This window comes from Lagenorhynchus albirostris, chromosome 4, assembly GCF_949774975.1.
Source record: "Lagenorhynchus albirostris chromosome 4, mLagAlb1.1, whole genome shotgun sequence".
In the NCBI taxonomy this organism is placed as follows: Eukaryota; Metazoa; Chordata; class Mammalia; order Artiodactyla; family Delphinidae; genus Lagenorhynchus; species Lagenorhynchus albirostris.
The window spans coordinates 135,739,791-135,764,481 of record NC_083098.1 but is presented as its reverse complement, the minus strand read 5'-3'; positions in this window follow the sequence as shown (position 1 = coordinate 135,764,481).

Below are 24,691 nucleotides of genomic sequence, written 5' to 3'. Positions count from 1 at the left end.
TGGAAACCTAAATGTCCATCAACAGATAAATGGATAAAGAAGATGAGGTACATATATACAATAGAATACTACTCAGCCATAAAATAATAATGAAATAATGCCATTTGCAACAACATGGATGGACCTAGAGATTATCATACTAAGTGAAATAAGTCAAAGACAAATATCATATGATATCACATATATGGAATCTAAAATATGATACAAATGAACTTATTTACAAAACAGAAACAGACTTACAGACACAGAAAACAAACTTATGGTTACCAAAGGGGAAAGGCAGGAGGGGAGGGATAAATTAGGAGTTTGGGATTAGCAGAGACAAATTACTATATATAAACTGGATAAACAACAAGAACCTACTGTATAGCACAGGGAACTATATTCAATATGTTATAATAAACTATAATGGAAAAGAATATGAAAAAGTGTGTATATGTATATATGTGTATGTGTATATATATATATATGTGTGTGTGTATACACATATATACCTGAATTACTTTGCTGTACACCAGAAACTAACACAACATTGTAAATTAACTATACTTCAATTTAAGAAGAAAACGATGCCCTCTAGATAATCCACATTGACCTGGTCCTAGATCTAGTTAGCTCAACATTTTAATAATTATAAGAGGAAGACATTGATGCCAAGTTGATGAGATAAATCTGGAAGGGATATCAAATCTAGCCAAATGCCAAATCTAATCATAAGAATTATAACAATAACCGTTTATAGAAACATAAATCATAGAGTAAAAAATAAAGTTATTTTTGTTAATAGTGACAGTTCTGTCACTGCTTGGTTATATTATCCTGGGAAAGTTACCTGATCTTCCTTTATCCAAGTTCTCTCAGCTATAAAATAGAAATTACAAGAACTTCTACCACATGAATTTCTTCTGATATTAAAAAAGATGATTTATGTGAAAAATTTAAATTTTAACTGCTAAACATATATAATTATTATTAAATGTAAAATAACCTACTTAAAATAAAAATTATGGGAGCTTAGAATGTGGAATATATATATCTTAGAGAAGTCATAAAAGAGGGGAAAAAAATGCAGATTTTATGTAACTGTAACTTTAGTAAAATTCAACAGTGGGCTGTGTCTGCCAAAATAAATAATGTAATCCCAAGCTTTGATGATGGACAAAAAAATGTTTGGGTCAAAGGAGGGAATGGCCCCATTCCAGGCTGGTTAGATTATCCTTGGAGTACTGCATCCAGTGCTAGACACTGGATTTTGAGAAGAAGCCAGGCAAATTATGGTCAAGCATTCAGACTCAGGTGACCAGATTAATGAGGAGAGAGAAAACACTAATATTTTGAGGAACACTTAAGCAAGGATAATATTCAGTTTAAGGAAGAGAAAAACAGCTAACAACATCTATGTAGTTGGATGGCTATTGTATTGGAGATACTAGTTTGGGGAGACTCTAGGAATAGAATGAGAATCAATGGTTAAAAGCACTAGGAGGTGTGATTCAGGTCAATATAATAATACACTTGACGATGATGATAATAATAAGAGCAAGTGCTCATATAATGCCTACTAAGAGCTAGACACTCTTGTAGGTACTATATAATAAGTCATTTAATCCTTACAACACTCCTAAAGAAGGTACAAATATTATCTCCAACTTAAAGTTGAGGAGCCTGAGCCATATAAATGTTACACAGCTTGCCCAAAGTCACACTAGTGAGGGGCATAGACAGAATTGAAGCCCAGTAGTCTGGTTCCAGAACTCCAGAACTATGTGGCCTAACTTTGTACCAGTCTGAGCTCTCTGAAATGCAAATGGATTGTCTTAAAAAAAAAAAATGTTTCCCTTTACTGAAGGGGACAAGCATAGACTGACCATATGACCTCTTATTTGTGTAGGTGAACAAAAGGGCCTTTAGAGTTTTTTCTTTCATTCACTTACCAGTTCTTCCTGGGCAATTTGTATGGGCCAGATTCTGTGTTGGGTAGTTGAGAATACCATCATGAATACACGATAAAGTTCTTACCCCCATGTAGTTTACAGACAGATGGAGTATATACAGGCATTAGCCAAATAATTAGCTTTAATTGTGATTTGTGCTACTAAGGAGAAGTATGTGATAGTATAAGACCATATAATGGAGGATCCTTTTTTTGTCTGGAACATCTAAGGCAACATTCTTGAGGAGAAGAATTTTAATCCTTATTTTGCCATCTATTGAAACATCTATCTAGTGGCCCCTTATCGTCACTTCCTTAAGTTTTGATATATCATCAGGGTCCACTGAATCCAATTTTAGCTTTTGAATTTCTTTGATGAGAGCTAACTATTTGTAAGGATTGGTATTTCATGACATTTATTCTTTATTAAAGGTCTTGCAAAGAACAAAGAGAAAATTTAGTCTTTTTTAATGGAATAAAATCCATTCTATCTCACTATTACAATATGGGTCCATTCTACCTTTCTATAACTCTAACATACTTTTTATCTCGAAACAACTTGCTATTTCATCACTCTAAGTATTGCTTCATCTATTATCACTGATTATCCTGAACAATGCTAAGAAAGATTAAAAGAATAAGAAAAGAGAAAAATTATGAAATCATCTGGAAGGATGATGCAACAGTAAAAAATATCATCACTGTTGCATCATCTTTAAGTTCTCATACTGAGTTGACCAAACTATTACATCATTATCTTTTAAGAAAAGATAAAAGAAGCCTGGAGACAATCTTTGTAGTCTGCTTTTGGCTTCCTGTGCTGTTTTCTTTCATTCTGAATGCAGAAATTTTATTTTCTCCTCATACTGGCAAGAGAAGAATATTGACAGAGAATGATTCACAATTATTAGATGAATCAGAAGATGAATGTAAAATGACAAGCAGCAGTACTAGACTAGAATGGTGATGATGAAACTGATATATAAGTAAAATCCTAGACTATCAGTCTTCAGATGACAATATTCTATATGAATTTTCTCAAATTCAAGATTGGTGAGTGAACAATATTCAAGATCGGTGAGTGAAAACCTGAACCATCCTGTTTTTCTAAAAGAACAGGTGACAATATTCTTTCATCTTTTGTGATTTTATGGCTCATAGGTAGACAAATGCTGAAGGCATATGTGTATTCAAAAGTAACTGGAAGAATATAAATTATGTAAAATAGAAAAAATTGGGTTGATCATTATAACTTGTGTTTATAAATCTAAAAATGAAAATATTCTTCATTTAGAGAACAAAGAAGATGGCCACCTTTAGCAAAATTCTACCTTGTCAAAACTTCAAAAGGCTCTTCAAGCAATACATTTTGGTGAGGCAAGTGCAAGAAAAAACAGATATGATGATAAGCTAGTATCTACTAGAGATGTATTTGAAATCTGAAATCAGTATTTATGAGACAGATATGTTCCAGGTACATGCATAACAACTGATAAGCTTTAGTTTCATTCAGAGGACAGTATCCATTTCAGGCTTACATACATTCAAAAGCCAGAAAACATGGAATGAATAGTTGGGTTTGCTCTGTTCAGTTATTAAAATTTCACACAAAGTTGTTTTCACTATTCCTTTGCTCTTACTTCTATATTTGTTACCTGAACTAAAAAGGCAAAAAGTAAAAAAGTTCCATTGTTCTCAGATGGTAAAATGGCAATAACACTCAAGCTTAGTGCTGAAGCCTGAGATGCACAGGAAGGTCCCAGGCAGCAGGAATAGAGAATGTGGTGGCTTCATAAAAGCATCTCTTCCCTTCAAAGCCTGATTCCAAGGTTGTCTGGTTGATACCAGCATCTAGCTTACCCTAAGATATGTGTTTCACTCTCTTCTAATGGTCCTTGAGGAAGTGGAATTGATTTCTCTTCTGACTTTCAGAGTAGGAATTATATTGGAAATTCAATTCAAAGAACCAAAGCAAAGCATGTCAGCAGTCACAATTTAGACTGAAATTTTTCAGTAAGAAGAAAAAGACAGAACAAACTTCTCCCACTAAGTTGTAAACTATGATTCCGTATTATTTTCCTAGGACTGCCATAACAAAGTACCACAAACTGGGTGGCTTAAACCAACAGAAATGTCTTCCCTCACAGTTCTTGAGGCTGGAAGTCTGAAATCAGGTGTCAGCAGGTTGGTTCCTTTTGGGTGGCTCTGAGAAAAACTCTATTCCATGCCTCCCTCTGGTGGCTTTCAGCAAACCTTAGTGTTCTTTGTCTTATATATGCGTCATTGTACTCCTCCTCAGTCTTCATGTGGCATTCTCCTGTGTGTCTGTGTTTCCATGTCCAAATTTCCCCCTTCTTATAAGGACAGCAGTCATATTGGATTTACAACCCATCCTAATCATTTTATGACATCATCTTAACTTGGTTACAACTTCAGAGACCCTATTTCCAAATAAGGTCACACTCACAGGTTCCTAATGAACATAAATGGGGGGGGGGTGGTATTCAAGCCAGTACAGATTATTTTTTTTTCAGGAGATATATGGAGCCTTACATGATAAATTTACAAGGAGGAGGAGACCAATATTTAAATAAGAGTGCTTGAAATTAAATATTGATAGAGTAAATACTATAGTTGGAAGATTTCTTTTTAAGTCTTGGTTAAAGCTTCAAGTAACTTTATGGAAAATCTAAAACAACCTTAAATTGAAATTTGGAGTGTTTTTCTTTTTACTATCTTTTTTAAACTTTGTTTTGTTTTCAATGAATGTTTACTAAAAATTCATTTTGGTTATAACTCAACTTTAAGTCTTAATGGACTAGCAAACATCTAGATCTTACTTCCTTACTTTCAAGAACAGCATGCTATTGTTTGTTTGTCTTTGTTTGTTTGCTTTTTCCTTTACAGGGCTTAAACCACACTCTGGTGGGTGACATCAAATACTGTCTGATAATGATCAAACCCAAGATATTTAAGAAATCAAGGATCCATTTGAACATCCATATTTCTGCAGTCCATCATATTACTCTGTTCCCAAGTTGCTTTCCTACCAAAATATGGATTTCTTCATGTTAACTTTTATTTCCAGATTCTGTTTTACCAATGACCTCCTGTTTCCACAGTATGCAAACTCTGTGGGGTAAATTCTCAAAACACTTTGTATGGAATAACACTCACGATTCCTGTTAATAGTAATGGGACCATTACAGGGCCATACTGCCCTGAACTATTCCAAATTATTGAAAGTCTTTAAGTTAATGTCATTATCAGAAATGTACTAATGAAAAATAATTTTATTTCACATTTTTCTCCTAGAAATTACTTATTTTTTAAACTGATATTGTAAATATCAGGAAAGAATAAAACAGAAGCCTCTTTCTTTTAGAGAAGCAAGAAGTTATTTGTTTGGGCTCGTGTGTTGAATGGACAGGCAGGAGGCAATACGATCGGTGTTGAGTAACACATTATGTTCCCCAGAGCTACCTGTGTGGCATCGTACAATCTTTTGTGATGTTTCACATGGTTTCTGCTAAATTCCACTTCAGAATTATCCCCTGCCTGGATGCATTAAGGGTATGAGGCTTTTCATTTACAAAACACTTGGTGATCACCCTTTGCAGTCTGCTGGTAAGTAGAAAAGTCTGCTAGACTGAAGCATATGCTGTTATCTGATTTTCAAGGGAAGCTTTTTGGACTGAGATATGCATTGATTGATATCTCCATTGTATTATGTTCTTGTGCCAATGAAAAGACTGCAGAAGTGGTACTGAGCAACAGAACATGATTGTGACCCTTCTCCCTCTGAGTCTTCCAGCCAAAGGAAACCGAAAGTAATTCACCTTAAATAGAATGGACGACTTAAGTCATGTGCTGGTAGGCAGACAGATTCTTGGTCTTCTTCAAGGAAACAACTGCCCAGACAATGGATTGAATAGGTGCTTTCTTTCTACTGCAACTATCACAATTTTTTTTTTCTGTGTCAGTGTCAGTGAGGGTGTTTTGGAGTTGGCCTAATGCTTTTCAACCAGCATTATGTTTAATCAGAAAAATATATATATCAACAAATTAGAAAATACAAAGAGAATTCCTCATAACTTAGGTGTACAATATTTCCAATTATAAAAGATCTAGAATTAAAAAAAGAATGTCTGGGCTTCCCTGGTGGTGCAGCGGTTGAGAGTCCGCCTGCCGATGCAGGGGACACGGGTTCGTGCCCCGGTCCAGGAAGATCCCACATGCCGTGGAGTGGCTAGGCCCATGAGCCATGGCCGCTGAGCCTGCGCATCCGGAGCCTGTGCTCTGCAACAGGAGAGGCCACAACAGTGAAAGGCCCGCGTACCACCAAAAAAAAAAAAAAAAAAAGAATGTCTATGTACCCCAATTAAGAATCTTATTTCATAATTTGGTCATTAGGATGACCACAGTGGATTGAGCGCTTGTTGTAGCTAACAATTTTAGGTTCTGAAATAGAAAAAGTAGAGAATAATCCTCTATACTTTTGTTAATTAAATAGTAAATAGTTCTGTGAGCAACCCCCCACTACACACATACACACACACACGCACACACACGAACACATGCAAAGTAAAAGACTACTTTAGGCAAGATACATATCTGAAGGAAAAAGGATGATCTTGCAAAGATTCACATGGCTAATTTTCAAATATGTATGTTCTTGACCAATGAAATAAAACTTGGGAAAATCTTATTTAGCTAAAATAGGAAAAGTGATATAATAATAATAAATATTTATTGAATACGTACTATGTACCAAAAACTGTTCCAGGTACTTTGCATGTAGTAAATCATTTAATCCTCAAAATAACCCTATAAAATGGGCACTGTTCTTACCCCCAATAATACACACAGAATTTTTCTTAAGAATTTTGCATATTATCTTCATCTAGTTTCCTCAAAATCCAGTTGGTAAATACTATAATTTTCATGTTGATCTCTTTATACACTTTGAGTATCTTAGTCCTCAAAAGTCATTTGCCATCTGTTTGAATGTTTAGTAACCAATCCATTGAAATGAAAACTTCATATCTAGGATATATATGGTCGATGGTTTCATTGAAGGAGATAAATATGAAGTGTATATCTTGAAAATTTCTTGAAATGCTATGATAAGAATTATTTTCCATGCCCTTCATTTCATTTCATTTTTCCAAGTCTGCTGGCCTCCCTGTAACCCAATAGAAGATTGTTTCGTACTCTAATAACCATCTCCATAATAGATTTTACTTTCCCCACTAATCATGGTGAGTTGTCGAGGCTTGCAAAGACAGTATGAATAATTTTATATGTCTAATTGCCCAAGACCATCACAAACAAAGAAGAAAGATGCCCCAAATAAACAGCCACTAATGAGAGCCATATTAATAGAAATAGGTGGGAGAGAACAGATTTCGGTAGTGGCTTGCAATTAAAATCTTCAAGACTTGGTGAATAGTTGAATACGGGGACTGGAGGAGAAGAGAGACCATGATCACTCCCAGATTTACAGCTAGGCCAATGCCATAAACAAGAGAGAGAGAGAGTCAGGAGCAGAAATTGTCCACCTTTAGGGAAGAGGCAACAGAGCTAATACGAAAACATAAAATGGTTCACATGTACATTTTAATTGGATTTACATGTATGTGACTCAGTAGGTTATGATGTCACAGTATCAGTTATAGTATCTAAACAACTGTATTGAACACCTCTTAGACACCACTTAAATCTTACTGGCTTTACCCAGTAGTCCAGCCCCTGCCTTAGAGGTCAGTTCCAGAACTGGCTTTCACCAACTCTCTGCCGGTGCAACCTGACAGCACCCACCTAGTGTACAATGCACCTCTTGTTTCCTGCCCCAGGGCTCTTCTGAGGCCAAGGCTCAGGAAGACCCATGGGAACCCACTGGCTCTCACACATGTCCAATCCAGAAATGCAAGGGCATCAACCTCTGTCCAAGAACCCCCTCTTGACTAACGGGGAATGGGAACCAAGAGATAAATGCTTACCCCTTTGATTTCCTGGACAGAGAGTTCGGAGACACATGTCAAAATCCTATGGGATAAGAAGAATGTCACTCCTCACTGTGAGCAAACCCGTAATCATCCTTGTGTTGTTCCCCCTTCACTTTCACTCTTCCTGTTCCTCCTTCCTGCTCCCAGGAGTCATTTCCTGAGTAAACTACCTATCTGCTGGGCTCTGGTCACGTCTCACGCTCTGCTTCCTGCGGAGCCAAGCTAAGGCAGTAGCCAAACTGAGATTTAAATTTAAATGGCAAGTGAGAAAATATGAAGTAATAACTTTTTGGCCCCAAACCCAACAAATTATGTTGGTTAAGTCAAATTACTGTATTTGTTTATTTCTGGATTAACCCTGGTGCTATTATTATCAGAGAGAACTTGAGAAGTTAATAATACTGCATTATAAGATGGCAAATTCTTCCCTTTGGCACTTTACTATAGACATTAGTAATTGAAAAGTAGTTGAGCATAGTATTATTTTAAATACTGGCAAGTCAATAACATAGCACGATTAAATATATTATTAGCAAAGTTAATGTGTAATGTTGTCCTTTCTACTTAGTCTCTTTCAAAGTGAGTGCAGAAAATGGAAAGGTTTTTCAATAAATAGTGTAAAAGTCTGTACTCATTATATTGAATCCTGAATGACTTCTAAAGATGTAAACATTTTTCTCTCCCTTACAAATGATAATAAAGAATGAAAATACAGACATTTGATAATTTATATAGTGAGGCCTATTTTTATCCATGCACTAGGATATATAGCAAAATAATCCAGATTTAAAATGTAACAATAAAACTAAAATTATCACATTAAACAATAATTGGATTATTGATGCTATTCTTAACATCTCTGAATAATTGTTATTTTTATGTTTGAAAGTTTCTAGTTACAGGTATTATAGTAGAAAACTAAAAGCCCAGATAGTCCCAGTATTTAGTGAGCTTTCCTGACAGTAATCCTGCTTAAAATAGGGCTTTTCTTACAAGAGCCTATTTGTGAAGCTCCTTGATAACCTCTGTGTATATTCACAGATTGATTCATGGGTAGAAAGCATGGTATTGTGCCATAAATCTATTTAAAAGCAACTTTTTATGTACACCATAGCTTATAATGGAAAGTTGAGAAGAATCTTATAAGGATGCAGTGTAAATCAACCATGCCAGGAAACATAATATTGCTAACATAAGTGGTTAGCATGAATATGTCCCAACCCCTAACACCATAGAGTGTGTAACTTCAATTCTGAGCCTTTGAAGAGACTGTCACTTAACGCAATTACTTCTTTGTAGCAATCAGAACTTTCCTTGAGGATGTTACATACAACTATCACTTAAATATAAGTGGGTTGCTAAGCATATGCCAACAGACAAGAACAGACACCCAACAGTGGGACTGCTGAAGCATAACTCTACACTCTTATTTAAGAGTGCGATACATCAACTTTGTGTTTGGTTTTTATTCAGCACAGAACACAAATGTTTATCCCAAAGGCACTTGCTTAGGGGAGAAAAAGAGCCAAAGCATTAATTTCCAAAAGCTTGGGGATTTTTTAAAGTGTCAAAAATGTTTCAAATAAAGTTTCAGGGTAAGGAAGTTTTTTTTGTTTATTTTGTTTTTACCATCTTATAAAGCCTCACATCCCAGTTTAGTTTAGTGGCTAAAAACAGGAATCCCAATCTGGTTGTATTTAATGCCAGCTATTTCACTCAAAAAGTTTAGATAGAACTTTGCTTTTACACAGGGTAGCTCTGCAAAGTCAGTTATTTCAAAAAGTTGTGTCTTGCCCAGGTCTGCCTCTCCTGAAATAAGAAAACATGATTAGATGCATCCCCTTAAATCAAGCCTCAACAATGTCTTACAATTAAAAATAACAAATCATTATCACCTAACATCTGTTAGGATAGCTCTTATCAAAAAGGCAGGAGGGGGCTTCCCTGGTGGCGCAATGGTTGAGGGCTGCCTGCTGATGCAGGGGACACGGGTTCGTGCCCCGGTTCGGGAAGATCCCACACGCCGCGGAGCGGCTGGGCCTGTGAGCCATGGCCGCTGAGCCTGCGCATCCAGAGCCTGTGCTCCCCAGTGAGAGGCCCGCGTACCACAAAAAAAAAAAAAAAAAGGGCAGGAAATAAGTGTTGGCAAGGATGTGGAGAAAAGGGAGCCCTTGTGCACTGTTGGTGGGAATGTAAACTGGTACAGACACGATGGAAGACAGTATGGTGGTTTCTCAAAAATTAAAAATAGAATTATCATATGATCCAGCAATCCCACTTCTGGGTATACATCCAAAAGTAACAAAATCAGTACCTCAAAGAGATATCTCTACTGCCATGTTTTTTGCAGCATTATTCACAATAACCAAGATATGGAAATAACCTAAGTGTCTGTCAACAGATGAATGGATAAAGAAGATGTGATATATATATATGAATATTATTCAGCCATGAGAAAGAAGGAAATCCTGCCATTTGCAACAACATGGATGAACCTAGAGGATATTATGCTAAGTGAAATTAGCCAGATAAAGACAAATACTGTATGATTTCACTGATTTCACTTACATAGAGAATCTAAAAGAAAAAAAAAGTCAAACTCATAGAAATAGAGAGTAGAATGGTGAAAGAGTAAATAGAGAGTATCAGGCACTGAGAGATGGAGGAAATGGGGGAGATGCTGGTCAAAGGGCAAAAGCCTTCACTTATAAGTAAGTTATGGGGATCTAATGAACAGCATAGTAACTGTAGTTAATAATACTTACTGTATAACTGAAATGTGCTAAGAGAGTAGATCTTAAGTATTCTCACCACACACACACACACACACACACACACACACACACACACAAAGAAATGGTGACTATGTTAGGTGAGAGATGTGTTAATTAACATGATTGTGGTAATCATTTCACATTGTGTACACATATCAAATAATCATGTTATACACTTTAAATATATACACTTTTATTTACCAATTGTCAATAAAGATGAAGAAAAATAAAAATTTTTTTTAAGGTATTTATTTTGGCCACACTATGCAGCATGTGGGATCTTAGTTCCCCAACCAGGGATCAAACCCATGTCCCCTGCAGTATAAGCACAGAGTCCTAGCCACTGGACCACCAGGGAAGTCCCTAAAAAATGATTTTTGGAGATGACAATAATCTCTGAATACCTCATTCTTTCAACAATTTAGGGGATTTAAATTATCAAACTGAGTGAATATTAGGCAGTTACCAAATACTCTATCATCTACTTATCCTTTTAACTTCCAAATTCATCTATACTCATATTAAAAAACTAAAAAGTAACTCTAAAATATGAACTCTGTGTTGCAATTCAGTTTACACCACTAAATTTTAAAAATTCATTAGATATAGCAGTTAAATATAATCCACATCTAAGTATTTTGAAGAGTTCATGCAGAACCACATGCTTCATGTAGAACCAAAAAAATTGTTTAAATAACAGTCCAAGCAGAATCCTCTTCATCTTTAAACCAAGTATAATACAAAAACAAGCAAGCAAAAGCAGACAAACAAATGCCAAGCAAACTGTGGATACTATTCTTGAATGATTTGCTGAGGTCTTCAAGACCAGCATATTTGGTTCCATCCATAAAAGATGGCCCTATGTTCCCTTCCCACACTTTTCATGTGCCTACTTACTAATCTGTTACTTAATGAGACATTGACAAACCAGTGACTTACTCCTAATAAAATATGCCCTTTCAAATAACCATCAAAGCCAATGAATAGCTCATGTGTAGCAATATTGATTCCTTCCCTGAAAATCCTATTCACTCCCACACCATCCACTTCCAAACCCCCCAACTCTGTTCTCTCCCCCAAGTCCTAGACAAACATTTCCAGCTGCCTGCTTCATATATTCATCTAGATGTTTTCCTTGGAACTTCAAATACAATATATTTTAAAAACAACTTTATTTATCTCTGTCCTTGGATCTTTACATTGTTCTCTTGCCTATTTCTGGAAATATTCCACTACAAAAACACAAGTGGAACACTTCAGGTTTATATTTAAATTCCCCATCATTGATGCTGGAAACTGTGTGGCTGAGTAAATGGTCAAACTTTTAAAATGATACCTCCCCATTTCCTCTTATATTTATCCCCTACTTTCTATTCCTAGTGTCACCATCTTAACCTAGACTTCTCTTATCTCTCACATAATTTACAGAAACCTCTGATAGCTCCTTCTCTGAGAGAAGGGATAGGCTGGAGTCCCCCTCCTTTTCAAATCCATTGTTTGCACCACTACTAAATGAATCTTAACATAATTCTGAATGATCCCCAATGGAATGGACTAAATAAAGTGCAAAATCAGGCCCTTCATGATACAAGCCATCCTGCCATCCAGCCCTTTCTCTTTCTGACCTTGTCAAGTACATATAAGTTGACCCTTGAACAACGCAGGGGTTACAGACACCAACCTCAAACAGTGGAAAATCCACATAAGACTTTATAGTCGGCCCTCCACATCCACAGTTGTGTATCTACGATCCAGGTAACCAACTCTGGATCATGCAGTACGAATTTAGTGAGAAAATCCATGTATAAGTGAACGTGCAATTCAAACCTGTGTTGTTCCAGAGTCAACCGTACTCCATCCAACACGGATTGCTCACCATTTAACAATCATCTTCCACACTCATCTACGAACTTTTACTGGAAAGATTTCATGAGCTTATAATTCCTCTTTTCAACACTCCAACCTCCTTAAATCCTATTAATGCTTCAAGAACTAACTCTTGGGCTACCCAACAATGCTTGATGTAGTACTCTATGTAACTTACACACAACAGGGATTAAATTATGTATCAAAATCATGAAGATGCTACAAGGAAACCTCTCAACTCCAGGTTGAAGTGGAGAAGTGGTGTGATAGTTGATTGTGGGAAACAATCAGAGACACAAATCTGAGTAATGAAGTAAAGTCTCCCAGGTAGAAATCTAATCAGAAGTTATTCTTATTTTCTCCTAACATCAGGGAGGCTGAAAAAAATAAATTCTCCCATTGCAGCTGCAGTAAACATTTTTTTCTGGAGGCATTTACATGCATTTTGAAGAGCACATAAAGAACTGTCTCTCCAGCATCGTGCAATTATGTGTAGTAACAAACAGGCACAGAAATAGCTAATGCAGTTGAAGTTGATGTGTCCTAGAGACCGAACATTAACCAATTGCATGCAAATAAACTAAAGTTTTTTTTCAATTAGTGTAGCACTCTGTTCTACAAGAAAGAGACCAGCACAACATAAAAAAAAAGCCTGATTCAGCTTGAGATACAGCAAGAAACTAAAAGATGATGCAGAATCAGAACAAAGATATTATTCTAGCAACTCTTGACTATAGATTTTACTTATAACCTTGTGACAAAGGATTGGGAAACCAGACTCAATTACAGAAATGCACATTTGGCATTTCCAATTACTCTATATAAGTATAGAAAGAGCTATAGACACATCTATAAATTTCTTAATTTTAGGTCTCAAGGTCTAAAGCAGAATCTCATCTTTTCTTATTTTCCCTATAATTTGACAAATCATAAAATTTCTTACGTAATAGTATAACATTTCTATACTGAATATTTGTGAAATTCTCGGGTAAAACAAATTTTACAATGGTTATTTTTACTATGCTGAGCACTGGGCATTTTTAAGATGGAGATGAAAGCACATTTACAATTGGTTTAAATGATAGTAGCAGTGGGATTTTTTAAATGAACTACAGGTTCCTGATCTCATATCATTAATTGCAACTTAATGCTATAGACAATCGTGGTATGAGGGAACCAGGTGCTATTTTGAATTTGGTTTTCTGGAAGGCACTTTCTTTTTTGTTCCTGTTCTCTGCCTCAGAAATGACATTAACTTGATAAGATAAAGCTATATTCGATAAAAGAAGGCACAGGCAGGCATGACAGTCACATCTTGGTGTCTTAAACTTGGTGAGTTTCCAATATTTCTATAGGATTACTGCAGGGCATTCAGGGCCTTGGTACTTAAACTTTCAGTCAACAGCTGTCAGACTGCCAACAAACTGTCTTTTTCGGTAGCAGCTGTGTCGGCTGTCACTAGCTTCTTTCACACAATTGTAGTAGACCAATGGCAAGCATTTTTTTTGGTCTGGGTTATTAACAGATCACTACAGGGGACATATGAATGGGAGGAAATGCTCCTTTATTAGACAGTTGAAGGAAGCAGGGAGAGTGAAAAATTAAAAGGTATGCTTTATTAACTATATTAGAAAATTATAACTGATACCTACTTGAGAGCTATTTAGTTCCTAATTTAGTTGTTAAGTCTTCACTCCATGCTTAGAGGTGGGAATGAGGTATGAATAATCAAATACCTAAATTACGTTTCACATGTAACTTGCTATCTCTCCAACCACAATCAGTTTACACTCCACCTCCACTGTCTCCCTCCTCTTCATTTACAATATAAATCCAATCTCCTCTAAAGCATTGGCAACTCTTGGCATTTGAAGAAGATCAAAAGGTTTTAAGAGAACGCTGAGGTTCCATAGTAAAAATGGGGAAAAAAAAAAAAAGACAACTGGCTTATTTTCTCTGTGGTATTCATTAACAGTTTACCCTCCTATTTTTCATTCTCCTTTAACTTTCTCCATTTATCTTCTTCTATCTATCCTGAATGGAAAATGGAGTAGCATTTGATCAATAAAGCAGGTTGAAAAAGTGCAGAAGATTAAAATAACTTGTACTAGGGACTCAACCAAGTAATAAAGAATGGTTCTCCATTTTTAAGGCCTTAAAATAGTCTTGACATCCAAATTCAGGCTTTGGGAACTAACTATAAACACATATGAAAAAGACAGAAGCAAACAATCTTCAGAGGCTCACAACCTATCTTTAGGATCCCCGACAAAATAGAGGCAGAAACAATTATTCCTTGGTCCTCTCTGCCTCCTCCTTAACTCTATTTCTTCCCAGTTCCAGACTATGTTTTATTATGCTTGCCTCCAACAGGCCCAACCCTATCTGGGACAAACTCAAAAGTATCCACACTCCAATATCAACCCCCTCTCCTCTTGGTCACTGATCAAAATTTAGATGCTGTGTTTGATCTCAGCTGACACTGAATTGAGATCTAGCTAAATAAAATAACTGATGTTAATGTCATTCAAAGGGAACAACCGCAGGCTTGGCCTGGAAGGTGGAAATAGAAGAGGCACATGGACTAGACTATCTGACTATGACTGAATCTGTATCGAAGACCTCTAGCAATTAGAAGAACATATTGCTGTGCTGCTTTAGCTCAGGGTTAAAATAAAATCCTTTCCTGCATCACACGGAACAAGTGCCTAAACAGGTGGTGTCTGTTACGACAGGCAAACGCCTGGAGAGATTATTCTGGTGGAAATTATCAGCCCAAGAATACCCAAGGGTGCTTATGGCATTTCTAAATGAAATACTCATACAAAGCTTAGACTTTAGCTGAAAATAAAAACCAGGTAAATCATACTGGAGGGAACAGTCAGAACAAAACTTAAAGCAAAATATTTTCTAACATCTGCAGTCAAGTGCTCTGCTGGAAAATGTGAAAGATGGATTCCCTCTGGTAGCAAATGAGAAATTCAGTGGATGTATTTACAACATTCTGTATATATTCATTGGAACATATGGCTCAAAGAATTATTCTACATGATAAATCTCCACTGAGGCAGCCTGCTACCCACTCAGGCCCTGAACCTTCTGAAAGTGGCAAAACCTCCTGCCAAGTGGTGTCATTCAGAAGAACAGAGGGTAAGAGAAAATAAATTGCATGCAGCGCTGGTTATTTGAGAATGTTCCTATGATCTACATAAAGCAAGGGGAGATGATTCTGTCTGACTTCAGCTGAAAGTTCTTCGAGCGGGGGCCGGGGGGCAGTGTCTTTTTTCTTTTTTTTTCCCTAACCAGTGATTGCAGGGAAAGAAGGTAGTATTTAGTAGGCAGACTCTGGTTTCCAGACATATCCCAATCTGCTTCCATCTCTCTGGCTTTGGAGCTTTCTGGACCCCTTCCAATATGCTCTTGGCTCTGTGGCCTGATTATCCAGAGCTGTGTTAATGAACAAGATGTGCTGATTTACACAGGAGACACACTCTCAATGAGAAGCTCCTTTGTGCATGTCTTTCTATAACTGACTGGGAAGATGATACTCTCTACTGAGTTACATCAGAGCAAGGGATTTGCAGACACTGGATGTGGGCTGTGAGAAAGACACAGCACACCTTTCGTGGGACTAAAGTGGCAATCAGTTGTGCTCAGAATTCAAGGCCAAATTTTATATAAGTAATGTCTTTATAGTTTTATCTGTAAGGAGTTCTCGTATACTCCTCACTAAACTGTGTGAAGTAAGTAGTATCACTATTCCTGTTTCCCAGCTGAGAGTCAGATGGTCAAGGGCCCATCCTAAGCCGGAGCTTCACTTCAGGCCTGTTTCTGTGTCATACGTCACATTTTATATATATTGTGGACACTTGAATATTAAGGAATTAAAGTGCTATATATGTATCAGTGCTTGAAAAAAGCTACCTCTAAATACCTGAGCTTCCCAAAGAAAGCTTACTGTCATGACAACTGTAGAAAAATTAGAAAGTTATACATTTACACCTAATTACTAATCACTGAATCCATTTAAAAGGGAGAGAAGTTAAAAACTCTACCTTTAGGTATAAACAAAACAACTGGGTTAGCAAGTAAGTGTATCTATTGATTATATTTGCAAAATTGTGTTCTCTTCCAGTTAGAAAACTTCAATATAAATGAAAAATTATAATTTTGAGAGTCATGCTATCTTCTAAAAAGTGGCAAATTTATGTGTGTTTTTTAATTTACAGAACAGTTTATTAATGATTAGATTCCAAAAAAACCCTAAATTCTGCCTAGGTAGTGCGGTTAGAAAATTCTGAAAATGAGGCTTGAGTAATAATCTGGTAAGGAGCAATCCCAAAACTCTAATCTAAAAAATAAAGTATCAATACAATCTGTCACCTCCTCTACACTATTCTCTCCTAACTATTACTATCAGGGATCAGAACTAACCAGATAATTATCGTTACACTAGCGTCACCCCTGTAGATGCTCGTTTAACCAGTACACTTAAATAGGTGATTGTGAGTGACGAGTGTGTCTAGATGTGTGCTACTCTGTATGTGATTATAGTAAATGCCGTCTTCAGTTTTTGGGGGCGTTGGTCACAGGCCCTGCATTGCTTACTTGATGCCTTTAGAATGGCCTCCACTCCCATGAAGCATCTTGTTAATGAAAGCACTAGGGTGAACCAGGGGGGACTGGCTCCAGCTGAGTATAGACCTGCTTTAATGACCTAAAATAATTTATAAAGATTATCAATTCCTAAAGTTTAGATATGTGGCTCAAGTGGAATGAGCTGATTTTAAAAATCATCCTGAAAATACAGTCTAAATGAAGGACAACAGGGAATTATCAAAGGAAAACAATGTTTCTATAGATAGATTAATGTATAATAAGCTTGGATTTTTTAAAAGGCATGTATTTTTAAAAATGGAAGGAAAGTCTCATAGCCAAAAACAGACAAAACACATTATCACAAACCTGCGGGTGAGGGGGGTGGAGATTAAGACTATAATTAGGACGGCAAAAGCCCTAGAGTGAAGCTTTAAAATAAAATGCTGGGACTTCCCTGGTGGCGCAGTGGTTAAGAATCCACCTGCCAATGCAGGGGACACGGGTTCGAGCCCTGGTCTGGGAAGAACCCACGTGCCACAGAGCAACTAAGCCCGTGCGCCACAGCTACTGAGCCGGTGCTCTAGAGCCTGTGAGCCACAACTCCTGAAGCCCATGCGCCTAGAACCTGCGCTCTGTAACAAGAGAAGCCACCACAATGAGAAGCCTGCGCACCGCAACAAAGAGTAGCCCCTGCGCACCTCAACTAGAGAAAGCCCGCATGCAGCAATGAAGACCCAACGCAGCCAAAAATAAATTAATTAATTTTAATAAATAAATAAAATGCTAAAAATTCTTAAAAGACATCAAAGAACATACTGCTTATGAGAATAAGATTTTAAGACAGACAGACCTGATTCTAAGTCTAGCCTGTTGTTTCTTTAACTGTGTGGTCTTGACAAATCTACCTAATTTCTTTTATTTTTGGTTTCTGCATCTGCAAAATGAAAACAACAATATTTCTACATTGAGTTTTTGAGGATTGAATAAAAAATAATGTAAATAAAACACTTAGCTCCATATCTGCTACAGAGTCAGCACACACTGAACATTTGCTTTATTTAAGTGCTTGGAAAAAGGGAAGGTACAGCCTCAGAGTATAAGATATATGATATAACGATTACCAGAAGCAGAGAGAAAGCAAAGCTATTCAATTTCTACTTTACTTCCACTTCCTATAATACAAACAGTGATCCGGAAATTGGAAAGGATAGAGCAGACTTGGTTACCAGAAGACAGGAGTCTAAGGTAGATAAGAAGATGATTAAGAGAAAGCCAAGTTGCTTTAAATTAACTTCAAGTCTCAAGCAGAAATGAAATGTATGCAAGGGCAGGGAAAGAACATCCACGTACAGCTGTGGAACGGCTATTGGCAAATATTTAGACAATGGGATAAGATGCAGAAAAACTGAAAAAGTCAAAATTTTTGACTTTTTGAATATTGAATCCCCAATATTCAAAACTGAGAGAAAGGAGATTTTGGAAATTCTAGCACAAGTCTTTGCCTCCTTGCTCCCTGCCTGGTTGTCTGTGATACGCTCGCTCCTCACAGAACACAGCAACGAATCCATCAGGGTCAGGCTTCCCTCCAGAACCAATCTTATTGCTACAAGATATTATGAACTGCATGTTTGTGTCCCCCAAAATTCCTATGTTTAAATCTTAACCCCCAATGTGAATGTATTAGGAGCAGGGGCCTTTGAGAGGTAATTAGGCTATGAGGGTGGAATGAATGGAATTGGTGCCCTTGTAAGAAGAGAAAGGAGAGTTTGTTCTCCCTCTCTCCCTCTCTCTCTCTGCTCTTCATCATGTGAGGATACAAAAAGAAGACAGCAATCTGCAAACTAGGAAGCAGACCCTCTCCAGACACTGGATCTGCCAGCACCTTGATCTTGGACTTCCCAGCCTCCAGAATTGTGAGAAATAAGGATTTGTTGTTAAGTCACACAGTCTATAGTAATTTGACATAGCAGCTCAAGCTAAGACACAAAGTATGATGTTACTATTCTCCTACCAGTAAGAATTAGAATTGAGTCCTTTAGGTAGATCTAACTTCTCATGGTTCTTTCTGCTAAGTGCCCTTGTCCCTGCAACTCTCTCTGCCTCCTTTTATCCGTAGCTGAAAATTCTTGAGAATAAACTTTTAAATAGATATTTTGCGGACATTTTTCAGATAAAACTAATTACTAGCAGCTACAATGGCTCCACTGAGAACAAATGCCCAATACTTGTTCATGCCAATTTCATTTCCTATGAGATAGAATCTTTATGTTAGTAAAGAAGAATAACCTACACAGAGTAGATATTAATTTCAGAAAGAAATATGACCAATTTCCCTATGATTTTCTAGGAGAATTGGAGGCTGGATGACAGTAGAATTCAGGGGATTGATAGCTGCATGAACTATATCCAAACAGTGAATAATACATTGATATCAGCTGAGACATATATATTCACTCTACCCTGTTCCAATTTTTATCAGTGATCTGATTTAACCACATAAGGCATTTTTACTAAATAGACAGGCATTTTTATTAACAGTATAGGTGACTCCAACTTAAGGAATGGATCCATTTATTGGAAATAATTGACAATAAATTTAAAAATTCTTGTTGAGCTAGACGAGTGGATTGTAACAAACAATATGCAACTTGATGGGAATAAAGACTGAATAACAGCTCAAAAAGTCAAATGTAAAATTTCAGAGTAAGAGCACTTCTTGTTTAAAAACACCCGTCATAAGATAATAATGAGATGTGGCTGCTAAAACAGCTCACATTAACTTGAGTTGTAGATAAATATCAATATCAAAAAAGGAAAGGTATACTTCCATTGTTCTGTGAATTTTTACCTCCAAATCCAGAACACTGCATTTTGTCCTGGATTCCACATTTTCAAAAACACACTGGGGTTATTCGGAGATTATCAAAAATAATGAAAGTCCTACAAATTATGTTATTTGAGGAATATTAGAATTAACAAACACTGGAAATGTAGAGGTATAGCAGGAACATAAGAACTGCATTCAAATATTTGAAAGATTTCAGAAGAAGGTTAGAATGAACTGAGCAGCTCCAAATGCCGGAACTAAGACTAAAACTGTAAGTAATAAGAAGACAAATTTCAGCTCAGTACCATTTCCAAGGAAATAAAACTGTAATGGTCTTGCAAGAAGGTAAGCTCCTCATCACTGAGATGTTCCACCCAGAGGTCGAAATGGCCACTAGCACTCATTCAAAGCACTATAGGAGAAGCCGCTATGTTAACCTGTAAAGGTTCATTCTACCCCAAACCCATTGGACCACCAGCATCTCACTTTGAAGAGAGAATTTTTTTTTTTTTTTTTTTTTTTTTTTTGCGGTACGCGGGCCTCTCACTGTTGAGGCCTCTCCCGTTGCGGAGCACAGGCTCCGGACACGCAGGCCCAGCGGCCACAGCTCACGGGCCCAGCTGCTCCGCAGCATGTGGGATCTTCCCGGACCAGGGCATGAACCTGTGTCCGCTGCATCGGCAGGCGGACTCTCAACCACTGTGCCACCAGGGAAGCCCTAAGAGAGATTTTTTTTTTTAGTGTAATTGTTCCCAATATTTGATTGCAGCAAGCCAAATTTCTTTTATTAGTTTTCTTTCTCAGCCCAAATGAAAGGTGTATATTTAGAATTAAGAAAGACCTTTCATGGAATTATCAATAGGTTTTTGTAAACACCAGCCTATCTTTGCAGACAACCCGAAGAATGGAGCAGTTGATCATTCATCAGCTGTGACCTCTGGAGTAGGGTCTTTACTTGGAGAGAAACTGAAGTTCCACCCCATCACACTTATACTTGCTTGACTTCACAACTGCAATATGCCCCTCTAGAGAGAGGTTCATTGTTGGTGTCATGAGCGTCGATCGATTGTATCGAAGCTCTCTCACCGTCCCTCACTCCTCTTAAGTTTCAAGGCCCAGAGCATGCCCAGGGCTCACTGCAGGCAGACTCATTCTGATCAATGCAACACTAGCATACAGCATGCGTTTATAGAGCCAGAGGCAGTCAGGGTCCCAAGGTATTCCCATTGTAGACAGAATTTCAGCTTTATTAGGTAACTGTCAGATTTGCCTTGGTGTCTCTTAAAATTCTGAATCAGGAGAAAATATAAATGCAGAAAAGCCATGATAAGTTAACTTAGCAATCTGTTGTAATAAACATGTTCACTATGAACATACATTATGGAAATCAGATGGAGAGCCCAGAAAGCGATAACAGAGCAAGAAATGTGTGCATAGTGAGATCACAAAAATCATAAACGTTATGTATCAGGAAGAGTTTTTCTTTTTAAGCATCCTGGTCAAGATTCCTGCTCAACATATTTGAGGAGCAACCCCTCTATTTAAAAATTAATCATTCAAAGGGTACAATAATGCAAAGAAAGTTTGGAACCCAAGAGGTAGTATCCACAATGAAAGCAGAGAAAGGAGGTATTACAGTGTGGAGGATGATACCCATGTGTATTTATTGTCTCTATTGAGATCCAGACATGGAATTTATTGTCTTACTTTATCTAATTTCTTTGTCTCTGTATACAGGTCCTACCGTGTGTTCATTCCAATATATATTTCTTTAATCATGAGCTGCAAAAGAGAAAATCTTACGTCTAAAGCTTCTTCTTGTACAAGCCTCAGATTAGGGCGGGAGAGAAGAGTAGGGAGTGTTTCTTTAAAATCTGGTGGAAAAAATTCTTAGGTAAAGAAATGTATTGTCTAGCAAATAATTGGCTTAAAAGGCTATTTTATATATGAATAGTTTCCTTGGCATGACTAGAATAGACTGTGAATAAGACAAAAAAAACCAAAACTCTGCAAAATAAAAAAAAGGAAAAATTTGAGTTTCCCCTAGCTGCCCTATAGAGAGAGGGTGACAGCTGTCCTAGGAACCTGGAAAACCAGAGGGGACATGAGGAGCAGGGAAGAGAGCCCAGCAAGATGGTAGGAGGTTGGGACATGAGGAGGACAAACAGCCAGTGGGGAGTCCCTGGAGCTGGTCTAGCCACATTTAAGGGTTTAAGGATGGAGATGGCTAAAGATCAGAGTCAACCGTCCCTCTACTGTGCTCGGATGAAACACAGCCTTCTTCCAGAATGACCCCTCATCTTCAGTAAAAGTCTATTCACACAATTGTCTTTTGTGAATATTAAGATGAAAATTGTGGCACAGGAGCTATATAAATTGCCCATTTGGATCAACTCAGAACAAACAGAAGGAAATGTAAAAGATTATAAATGAAAAAGGTCAATGGAGAATTCATCAGACTTAACAAACTGGAATAAGAAGTGATGAGAAGAAATAGATTCTGATATTCTTTGGAAATATTGATTAGTATACCATATATGAAGCTGAGATGGATAAGGAACTGAATCACAGAATGACTCAAATGGGCTGGAAAACTTGGAGACATAGTGGCAGCTGAATTCAGGATTAAGTACACAAAAACTGGCTGTCACCATATGACTCTTGGTGATATTAAAGTAGAACAGCTGATTCAATTCTGTCTCCTAGAGATGCTTTAAGGTCTGACACGGGATAGGAGGGGGGATTAGAGCACGTTGAATTGGAGAGACTCTGGGTCCCTACTTCAACCAAAACAGGTCCAATTTTGCATGATTTGCAAAATGAGATTCTGTATAATATTTCAATTTTAATAGGGACCCATATATTAATACATAAGTACGAATAAATATTTTTAAAGTTTTGATACTATTGCTGAAAATACCTAAACACTGGCTGAATCAAACTAGAAAGTATTTACAGCTTGTGATATAATTTACAATTCTCCAAAAAGCAGCACAATGGAGGGGAAAAGAAGAAAGGAGAATGAGGAGAACACAAGATGGCTGGTGGCCAATCATTAAATGCAAGCTTTCTTTCATCAATTTTTAATTCAGGCTTAATTCCACTTTCTTGTCCCAACCTCAGAAGTTAAAATTCCCATCTCATAACCTATGGCAATCTCTGTACATCCAGATAAATAAAGTTCTATTATCCTTCCCGTGGTCCTATGAGTACTGTGCAATACTGTTGCCTAGACCAGACGGCTGCTCACCTCTTCTTCTTCCTGGACATATCTAGACTACTGTTCTCAGCCTCACTTAATTAGCTGTGACAACGTGACTGAATGCTAGCCAACAAAATGTGTGTGGAAGTAAACTTAACATTTCCAGCCTTGACCCATTAAAGCCATCCATATTCTTTCTCCTACTACCTGCTGGGTGTCAATACCCAGGGCAGCCTAAAAGCTTCAAGCTGAAGATGGCAGAGCCCCTATCAGCCTGAATCTGTGAATGGAGCAGAGCACTTCAACAAACTGGAACTACCTCTTTATTTTTGAGCCATTAAAACATTCTAGGAGTCATTTGTTATATGATGTTGATTTGTTATATTCATGATGTTGCCTAAACTAGTATAAATATGTAAACTCCCTGACCTACTTCATTTTCTTTGTTAACCACTTAGCAAATCTTCAGAAGTGTTTCACTAACAATGTCAATTTTTCTCTAGAACTGACGGTGAAATTGGTGTTCATCTATACCAAACGTGTAAAGTTCTATTCCATTTAGGGCCTGTAGAGAAACCCGTATGTGCTACCAATTTAGCAAAATAAGATTTTCTGACAAGACTCCTATACAACACAAGTATGGTATTATGGAAGAGTTGCGAATTACCTACTTTAAAGAAGGTTTTCCAGCTATATTTTCCAGCCAATTATTTACCATATACCCAAGCAGTTTAAAGAAGGTTGAAAAATATAAGCTTATCCAATAATGCTTTGGTGCCTTAGCCGTTATGAAATACTGAGCAACCTGACAAGTGATGGTAAATTTCCTCTCTTATTTTGCTAGCAGAGAGATGTGGCAAAACAAAATCCCGTGCTGGATATTTGGGGGTGGTTCAGAAGTTCTATTCTGGAATTTTTTAGTTGTCACTCTCAATCACTGCAGCATGCTTGTTCTCAAATATCTCTTTCATTTGCAATTAATTCATACTTCTTTGACATGTGAGAACCCTTGAACTGCTCACATATTCTAATTTATATGCTTTCCTTCAGGCACATTCAGAATAAACTACCTATGAAATGGTAGACGACCTTTTGAATTTTTCTTTGATAATAAAGGGAATCAGACTGGAGAGACTGACACTCTGGGTAACATAAGATTCTACAATCTTTTTCTAGAGGACTCAGGAGAGAGGAAAGCAGTAAAAATTTAAATACAGCCTGTCCAAAGGAATCTGCTACAATATATTATGTTTACCACGTGTGAAATGCAAAATAATGCTTATACATCAGATTTTCTTTGGTGAGGTGACTATCAAAACCCATTTCAATGTCTGAAAAACTTTATTTCAAGTTCTATCTAATTCTTTCCTTGTATGATCCCAAAAATGCAGACACAAAATCAATGGAAAAGACATGAAATGATGAGACAGGTAGATATGGTTTCAAGCTTTAGTTTATACTGCAACTTCCCATCTATAGCAG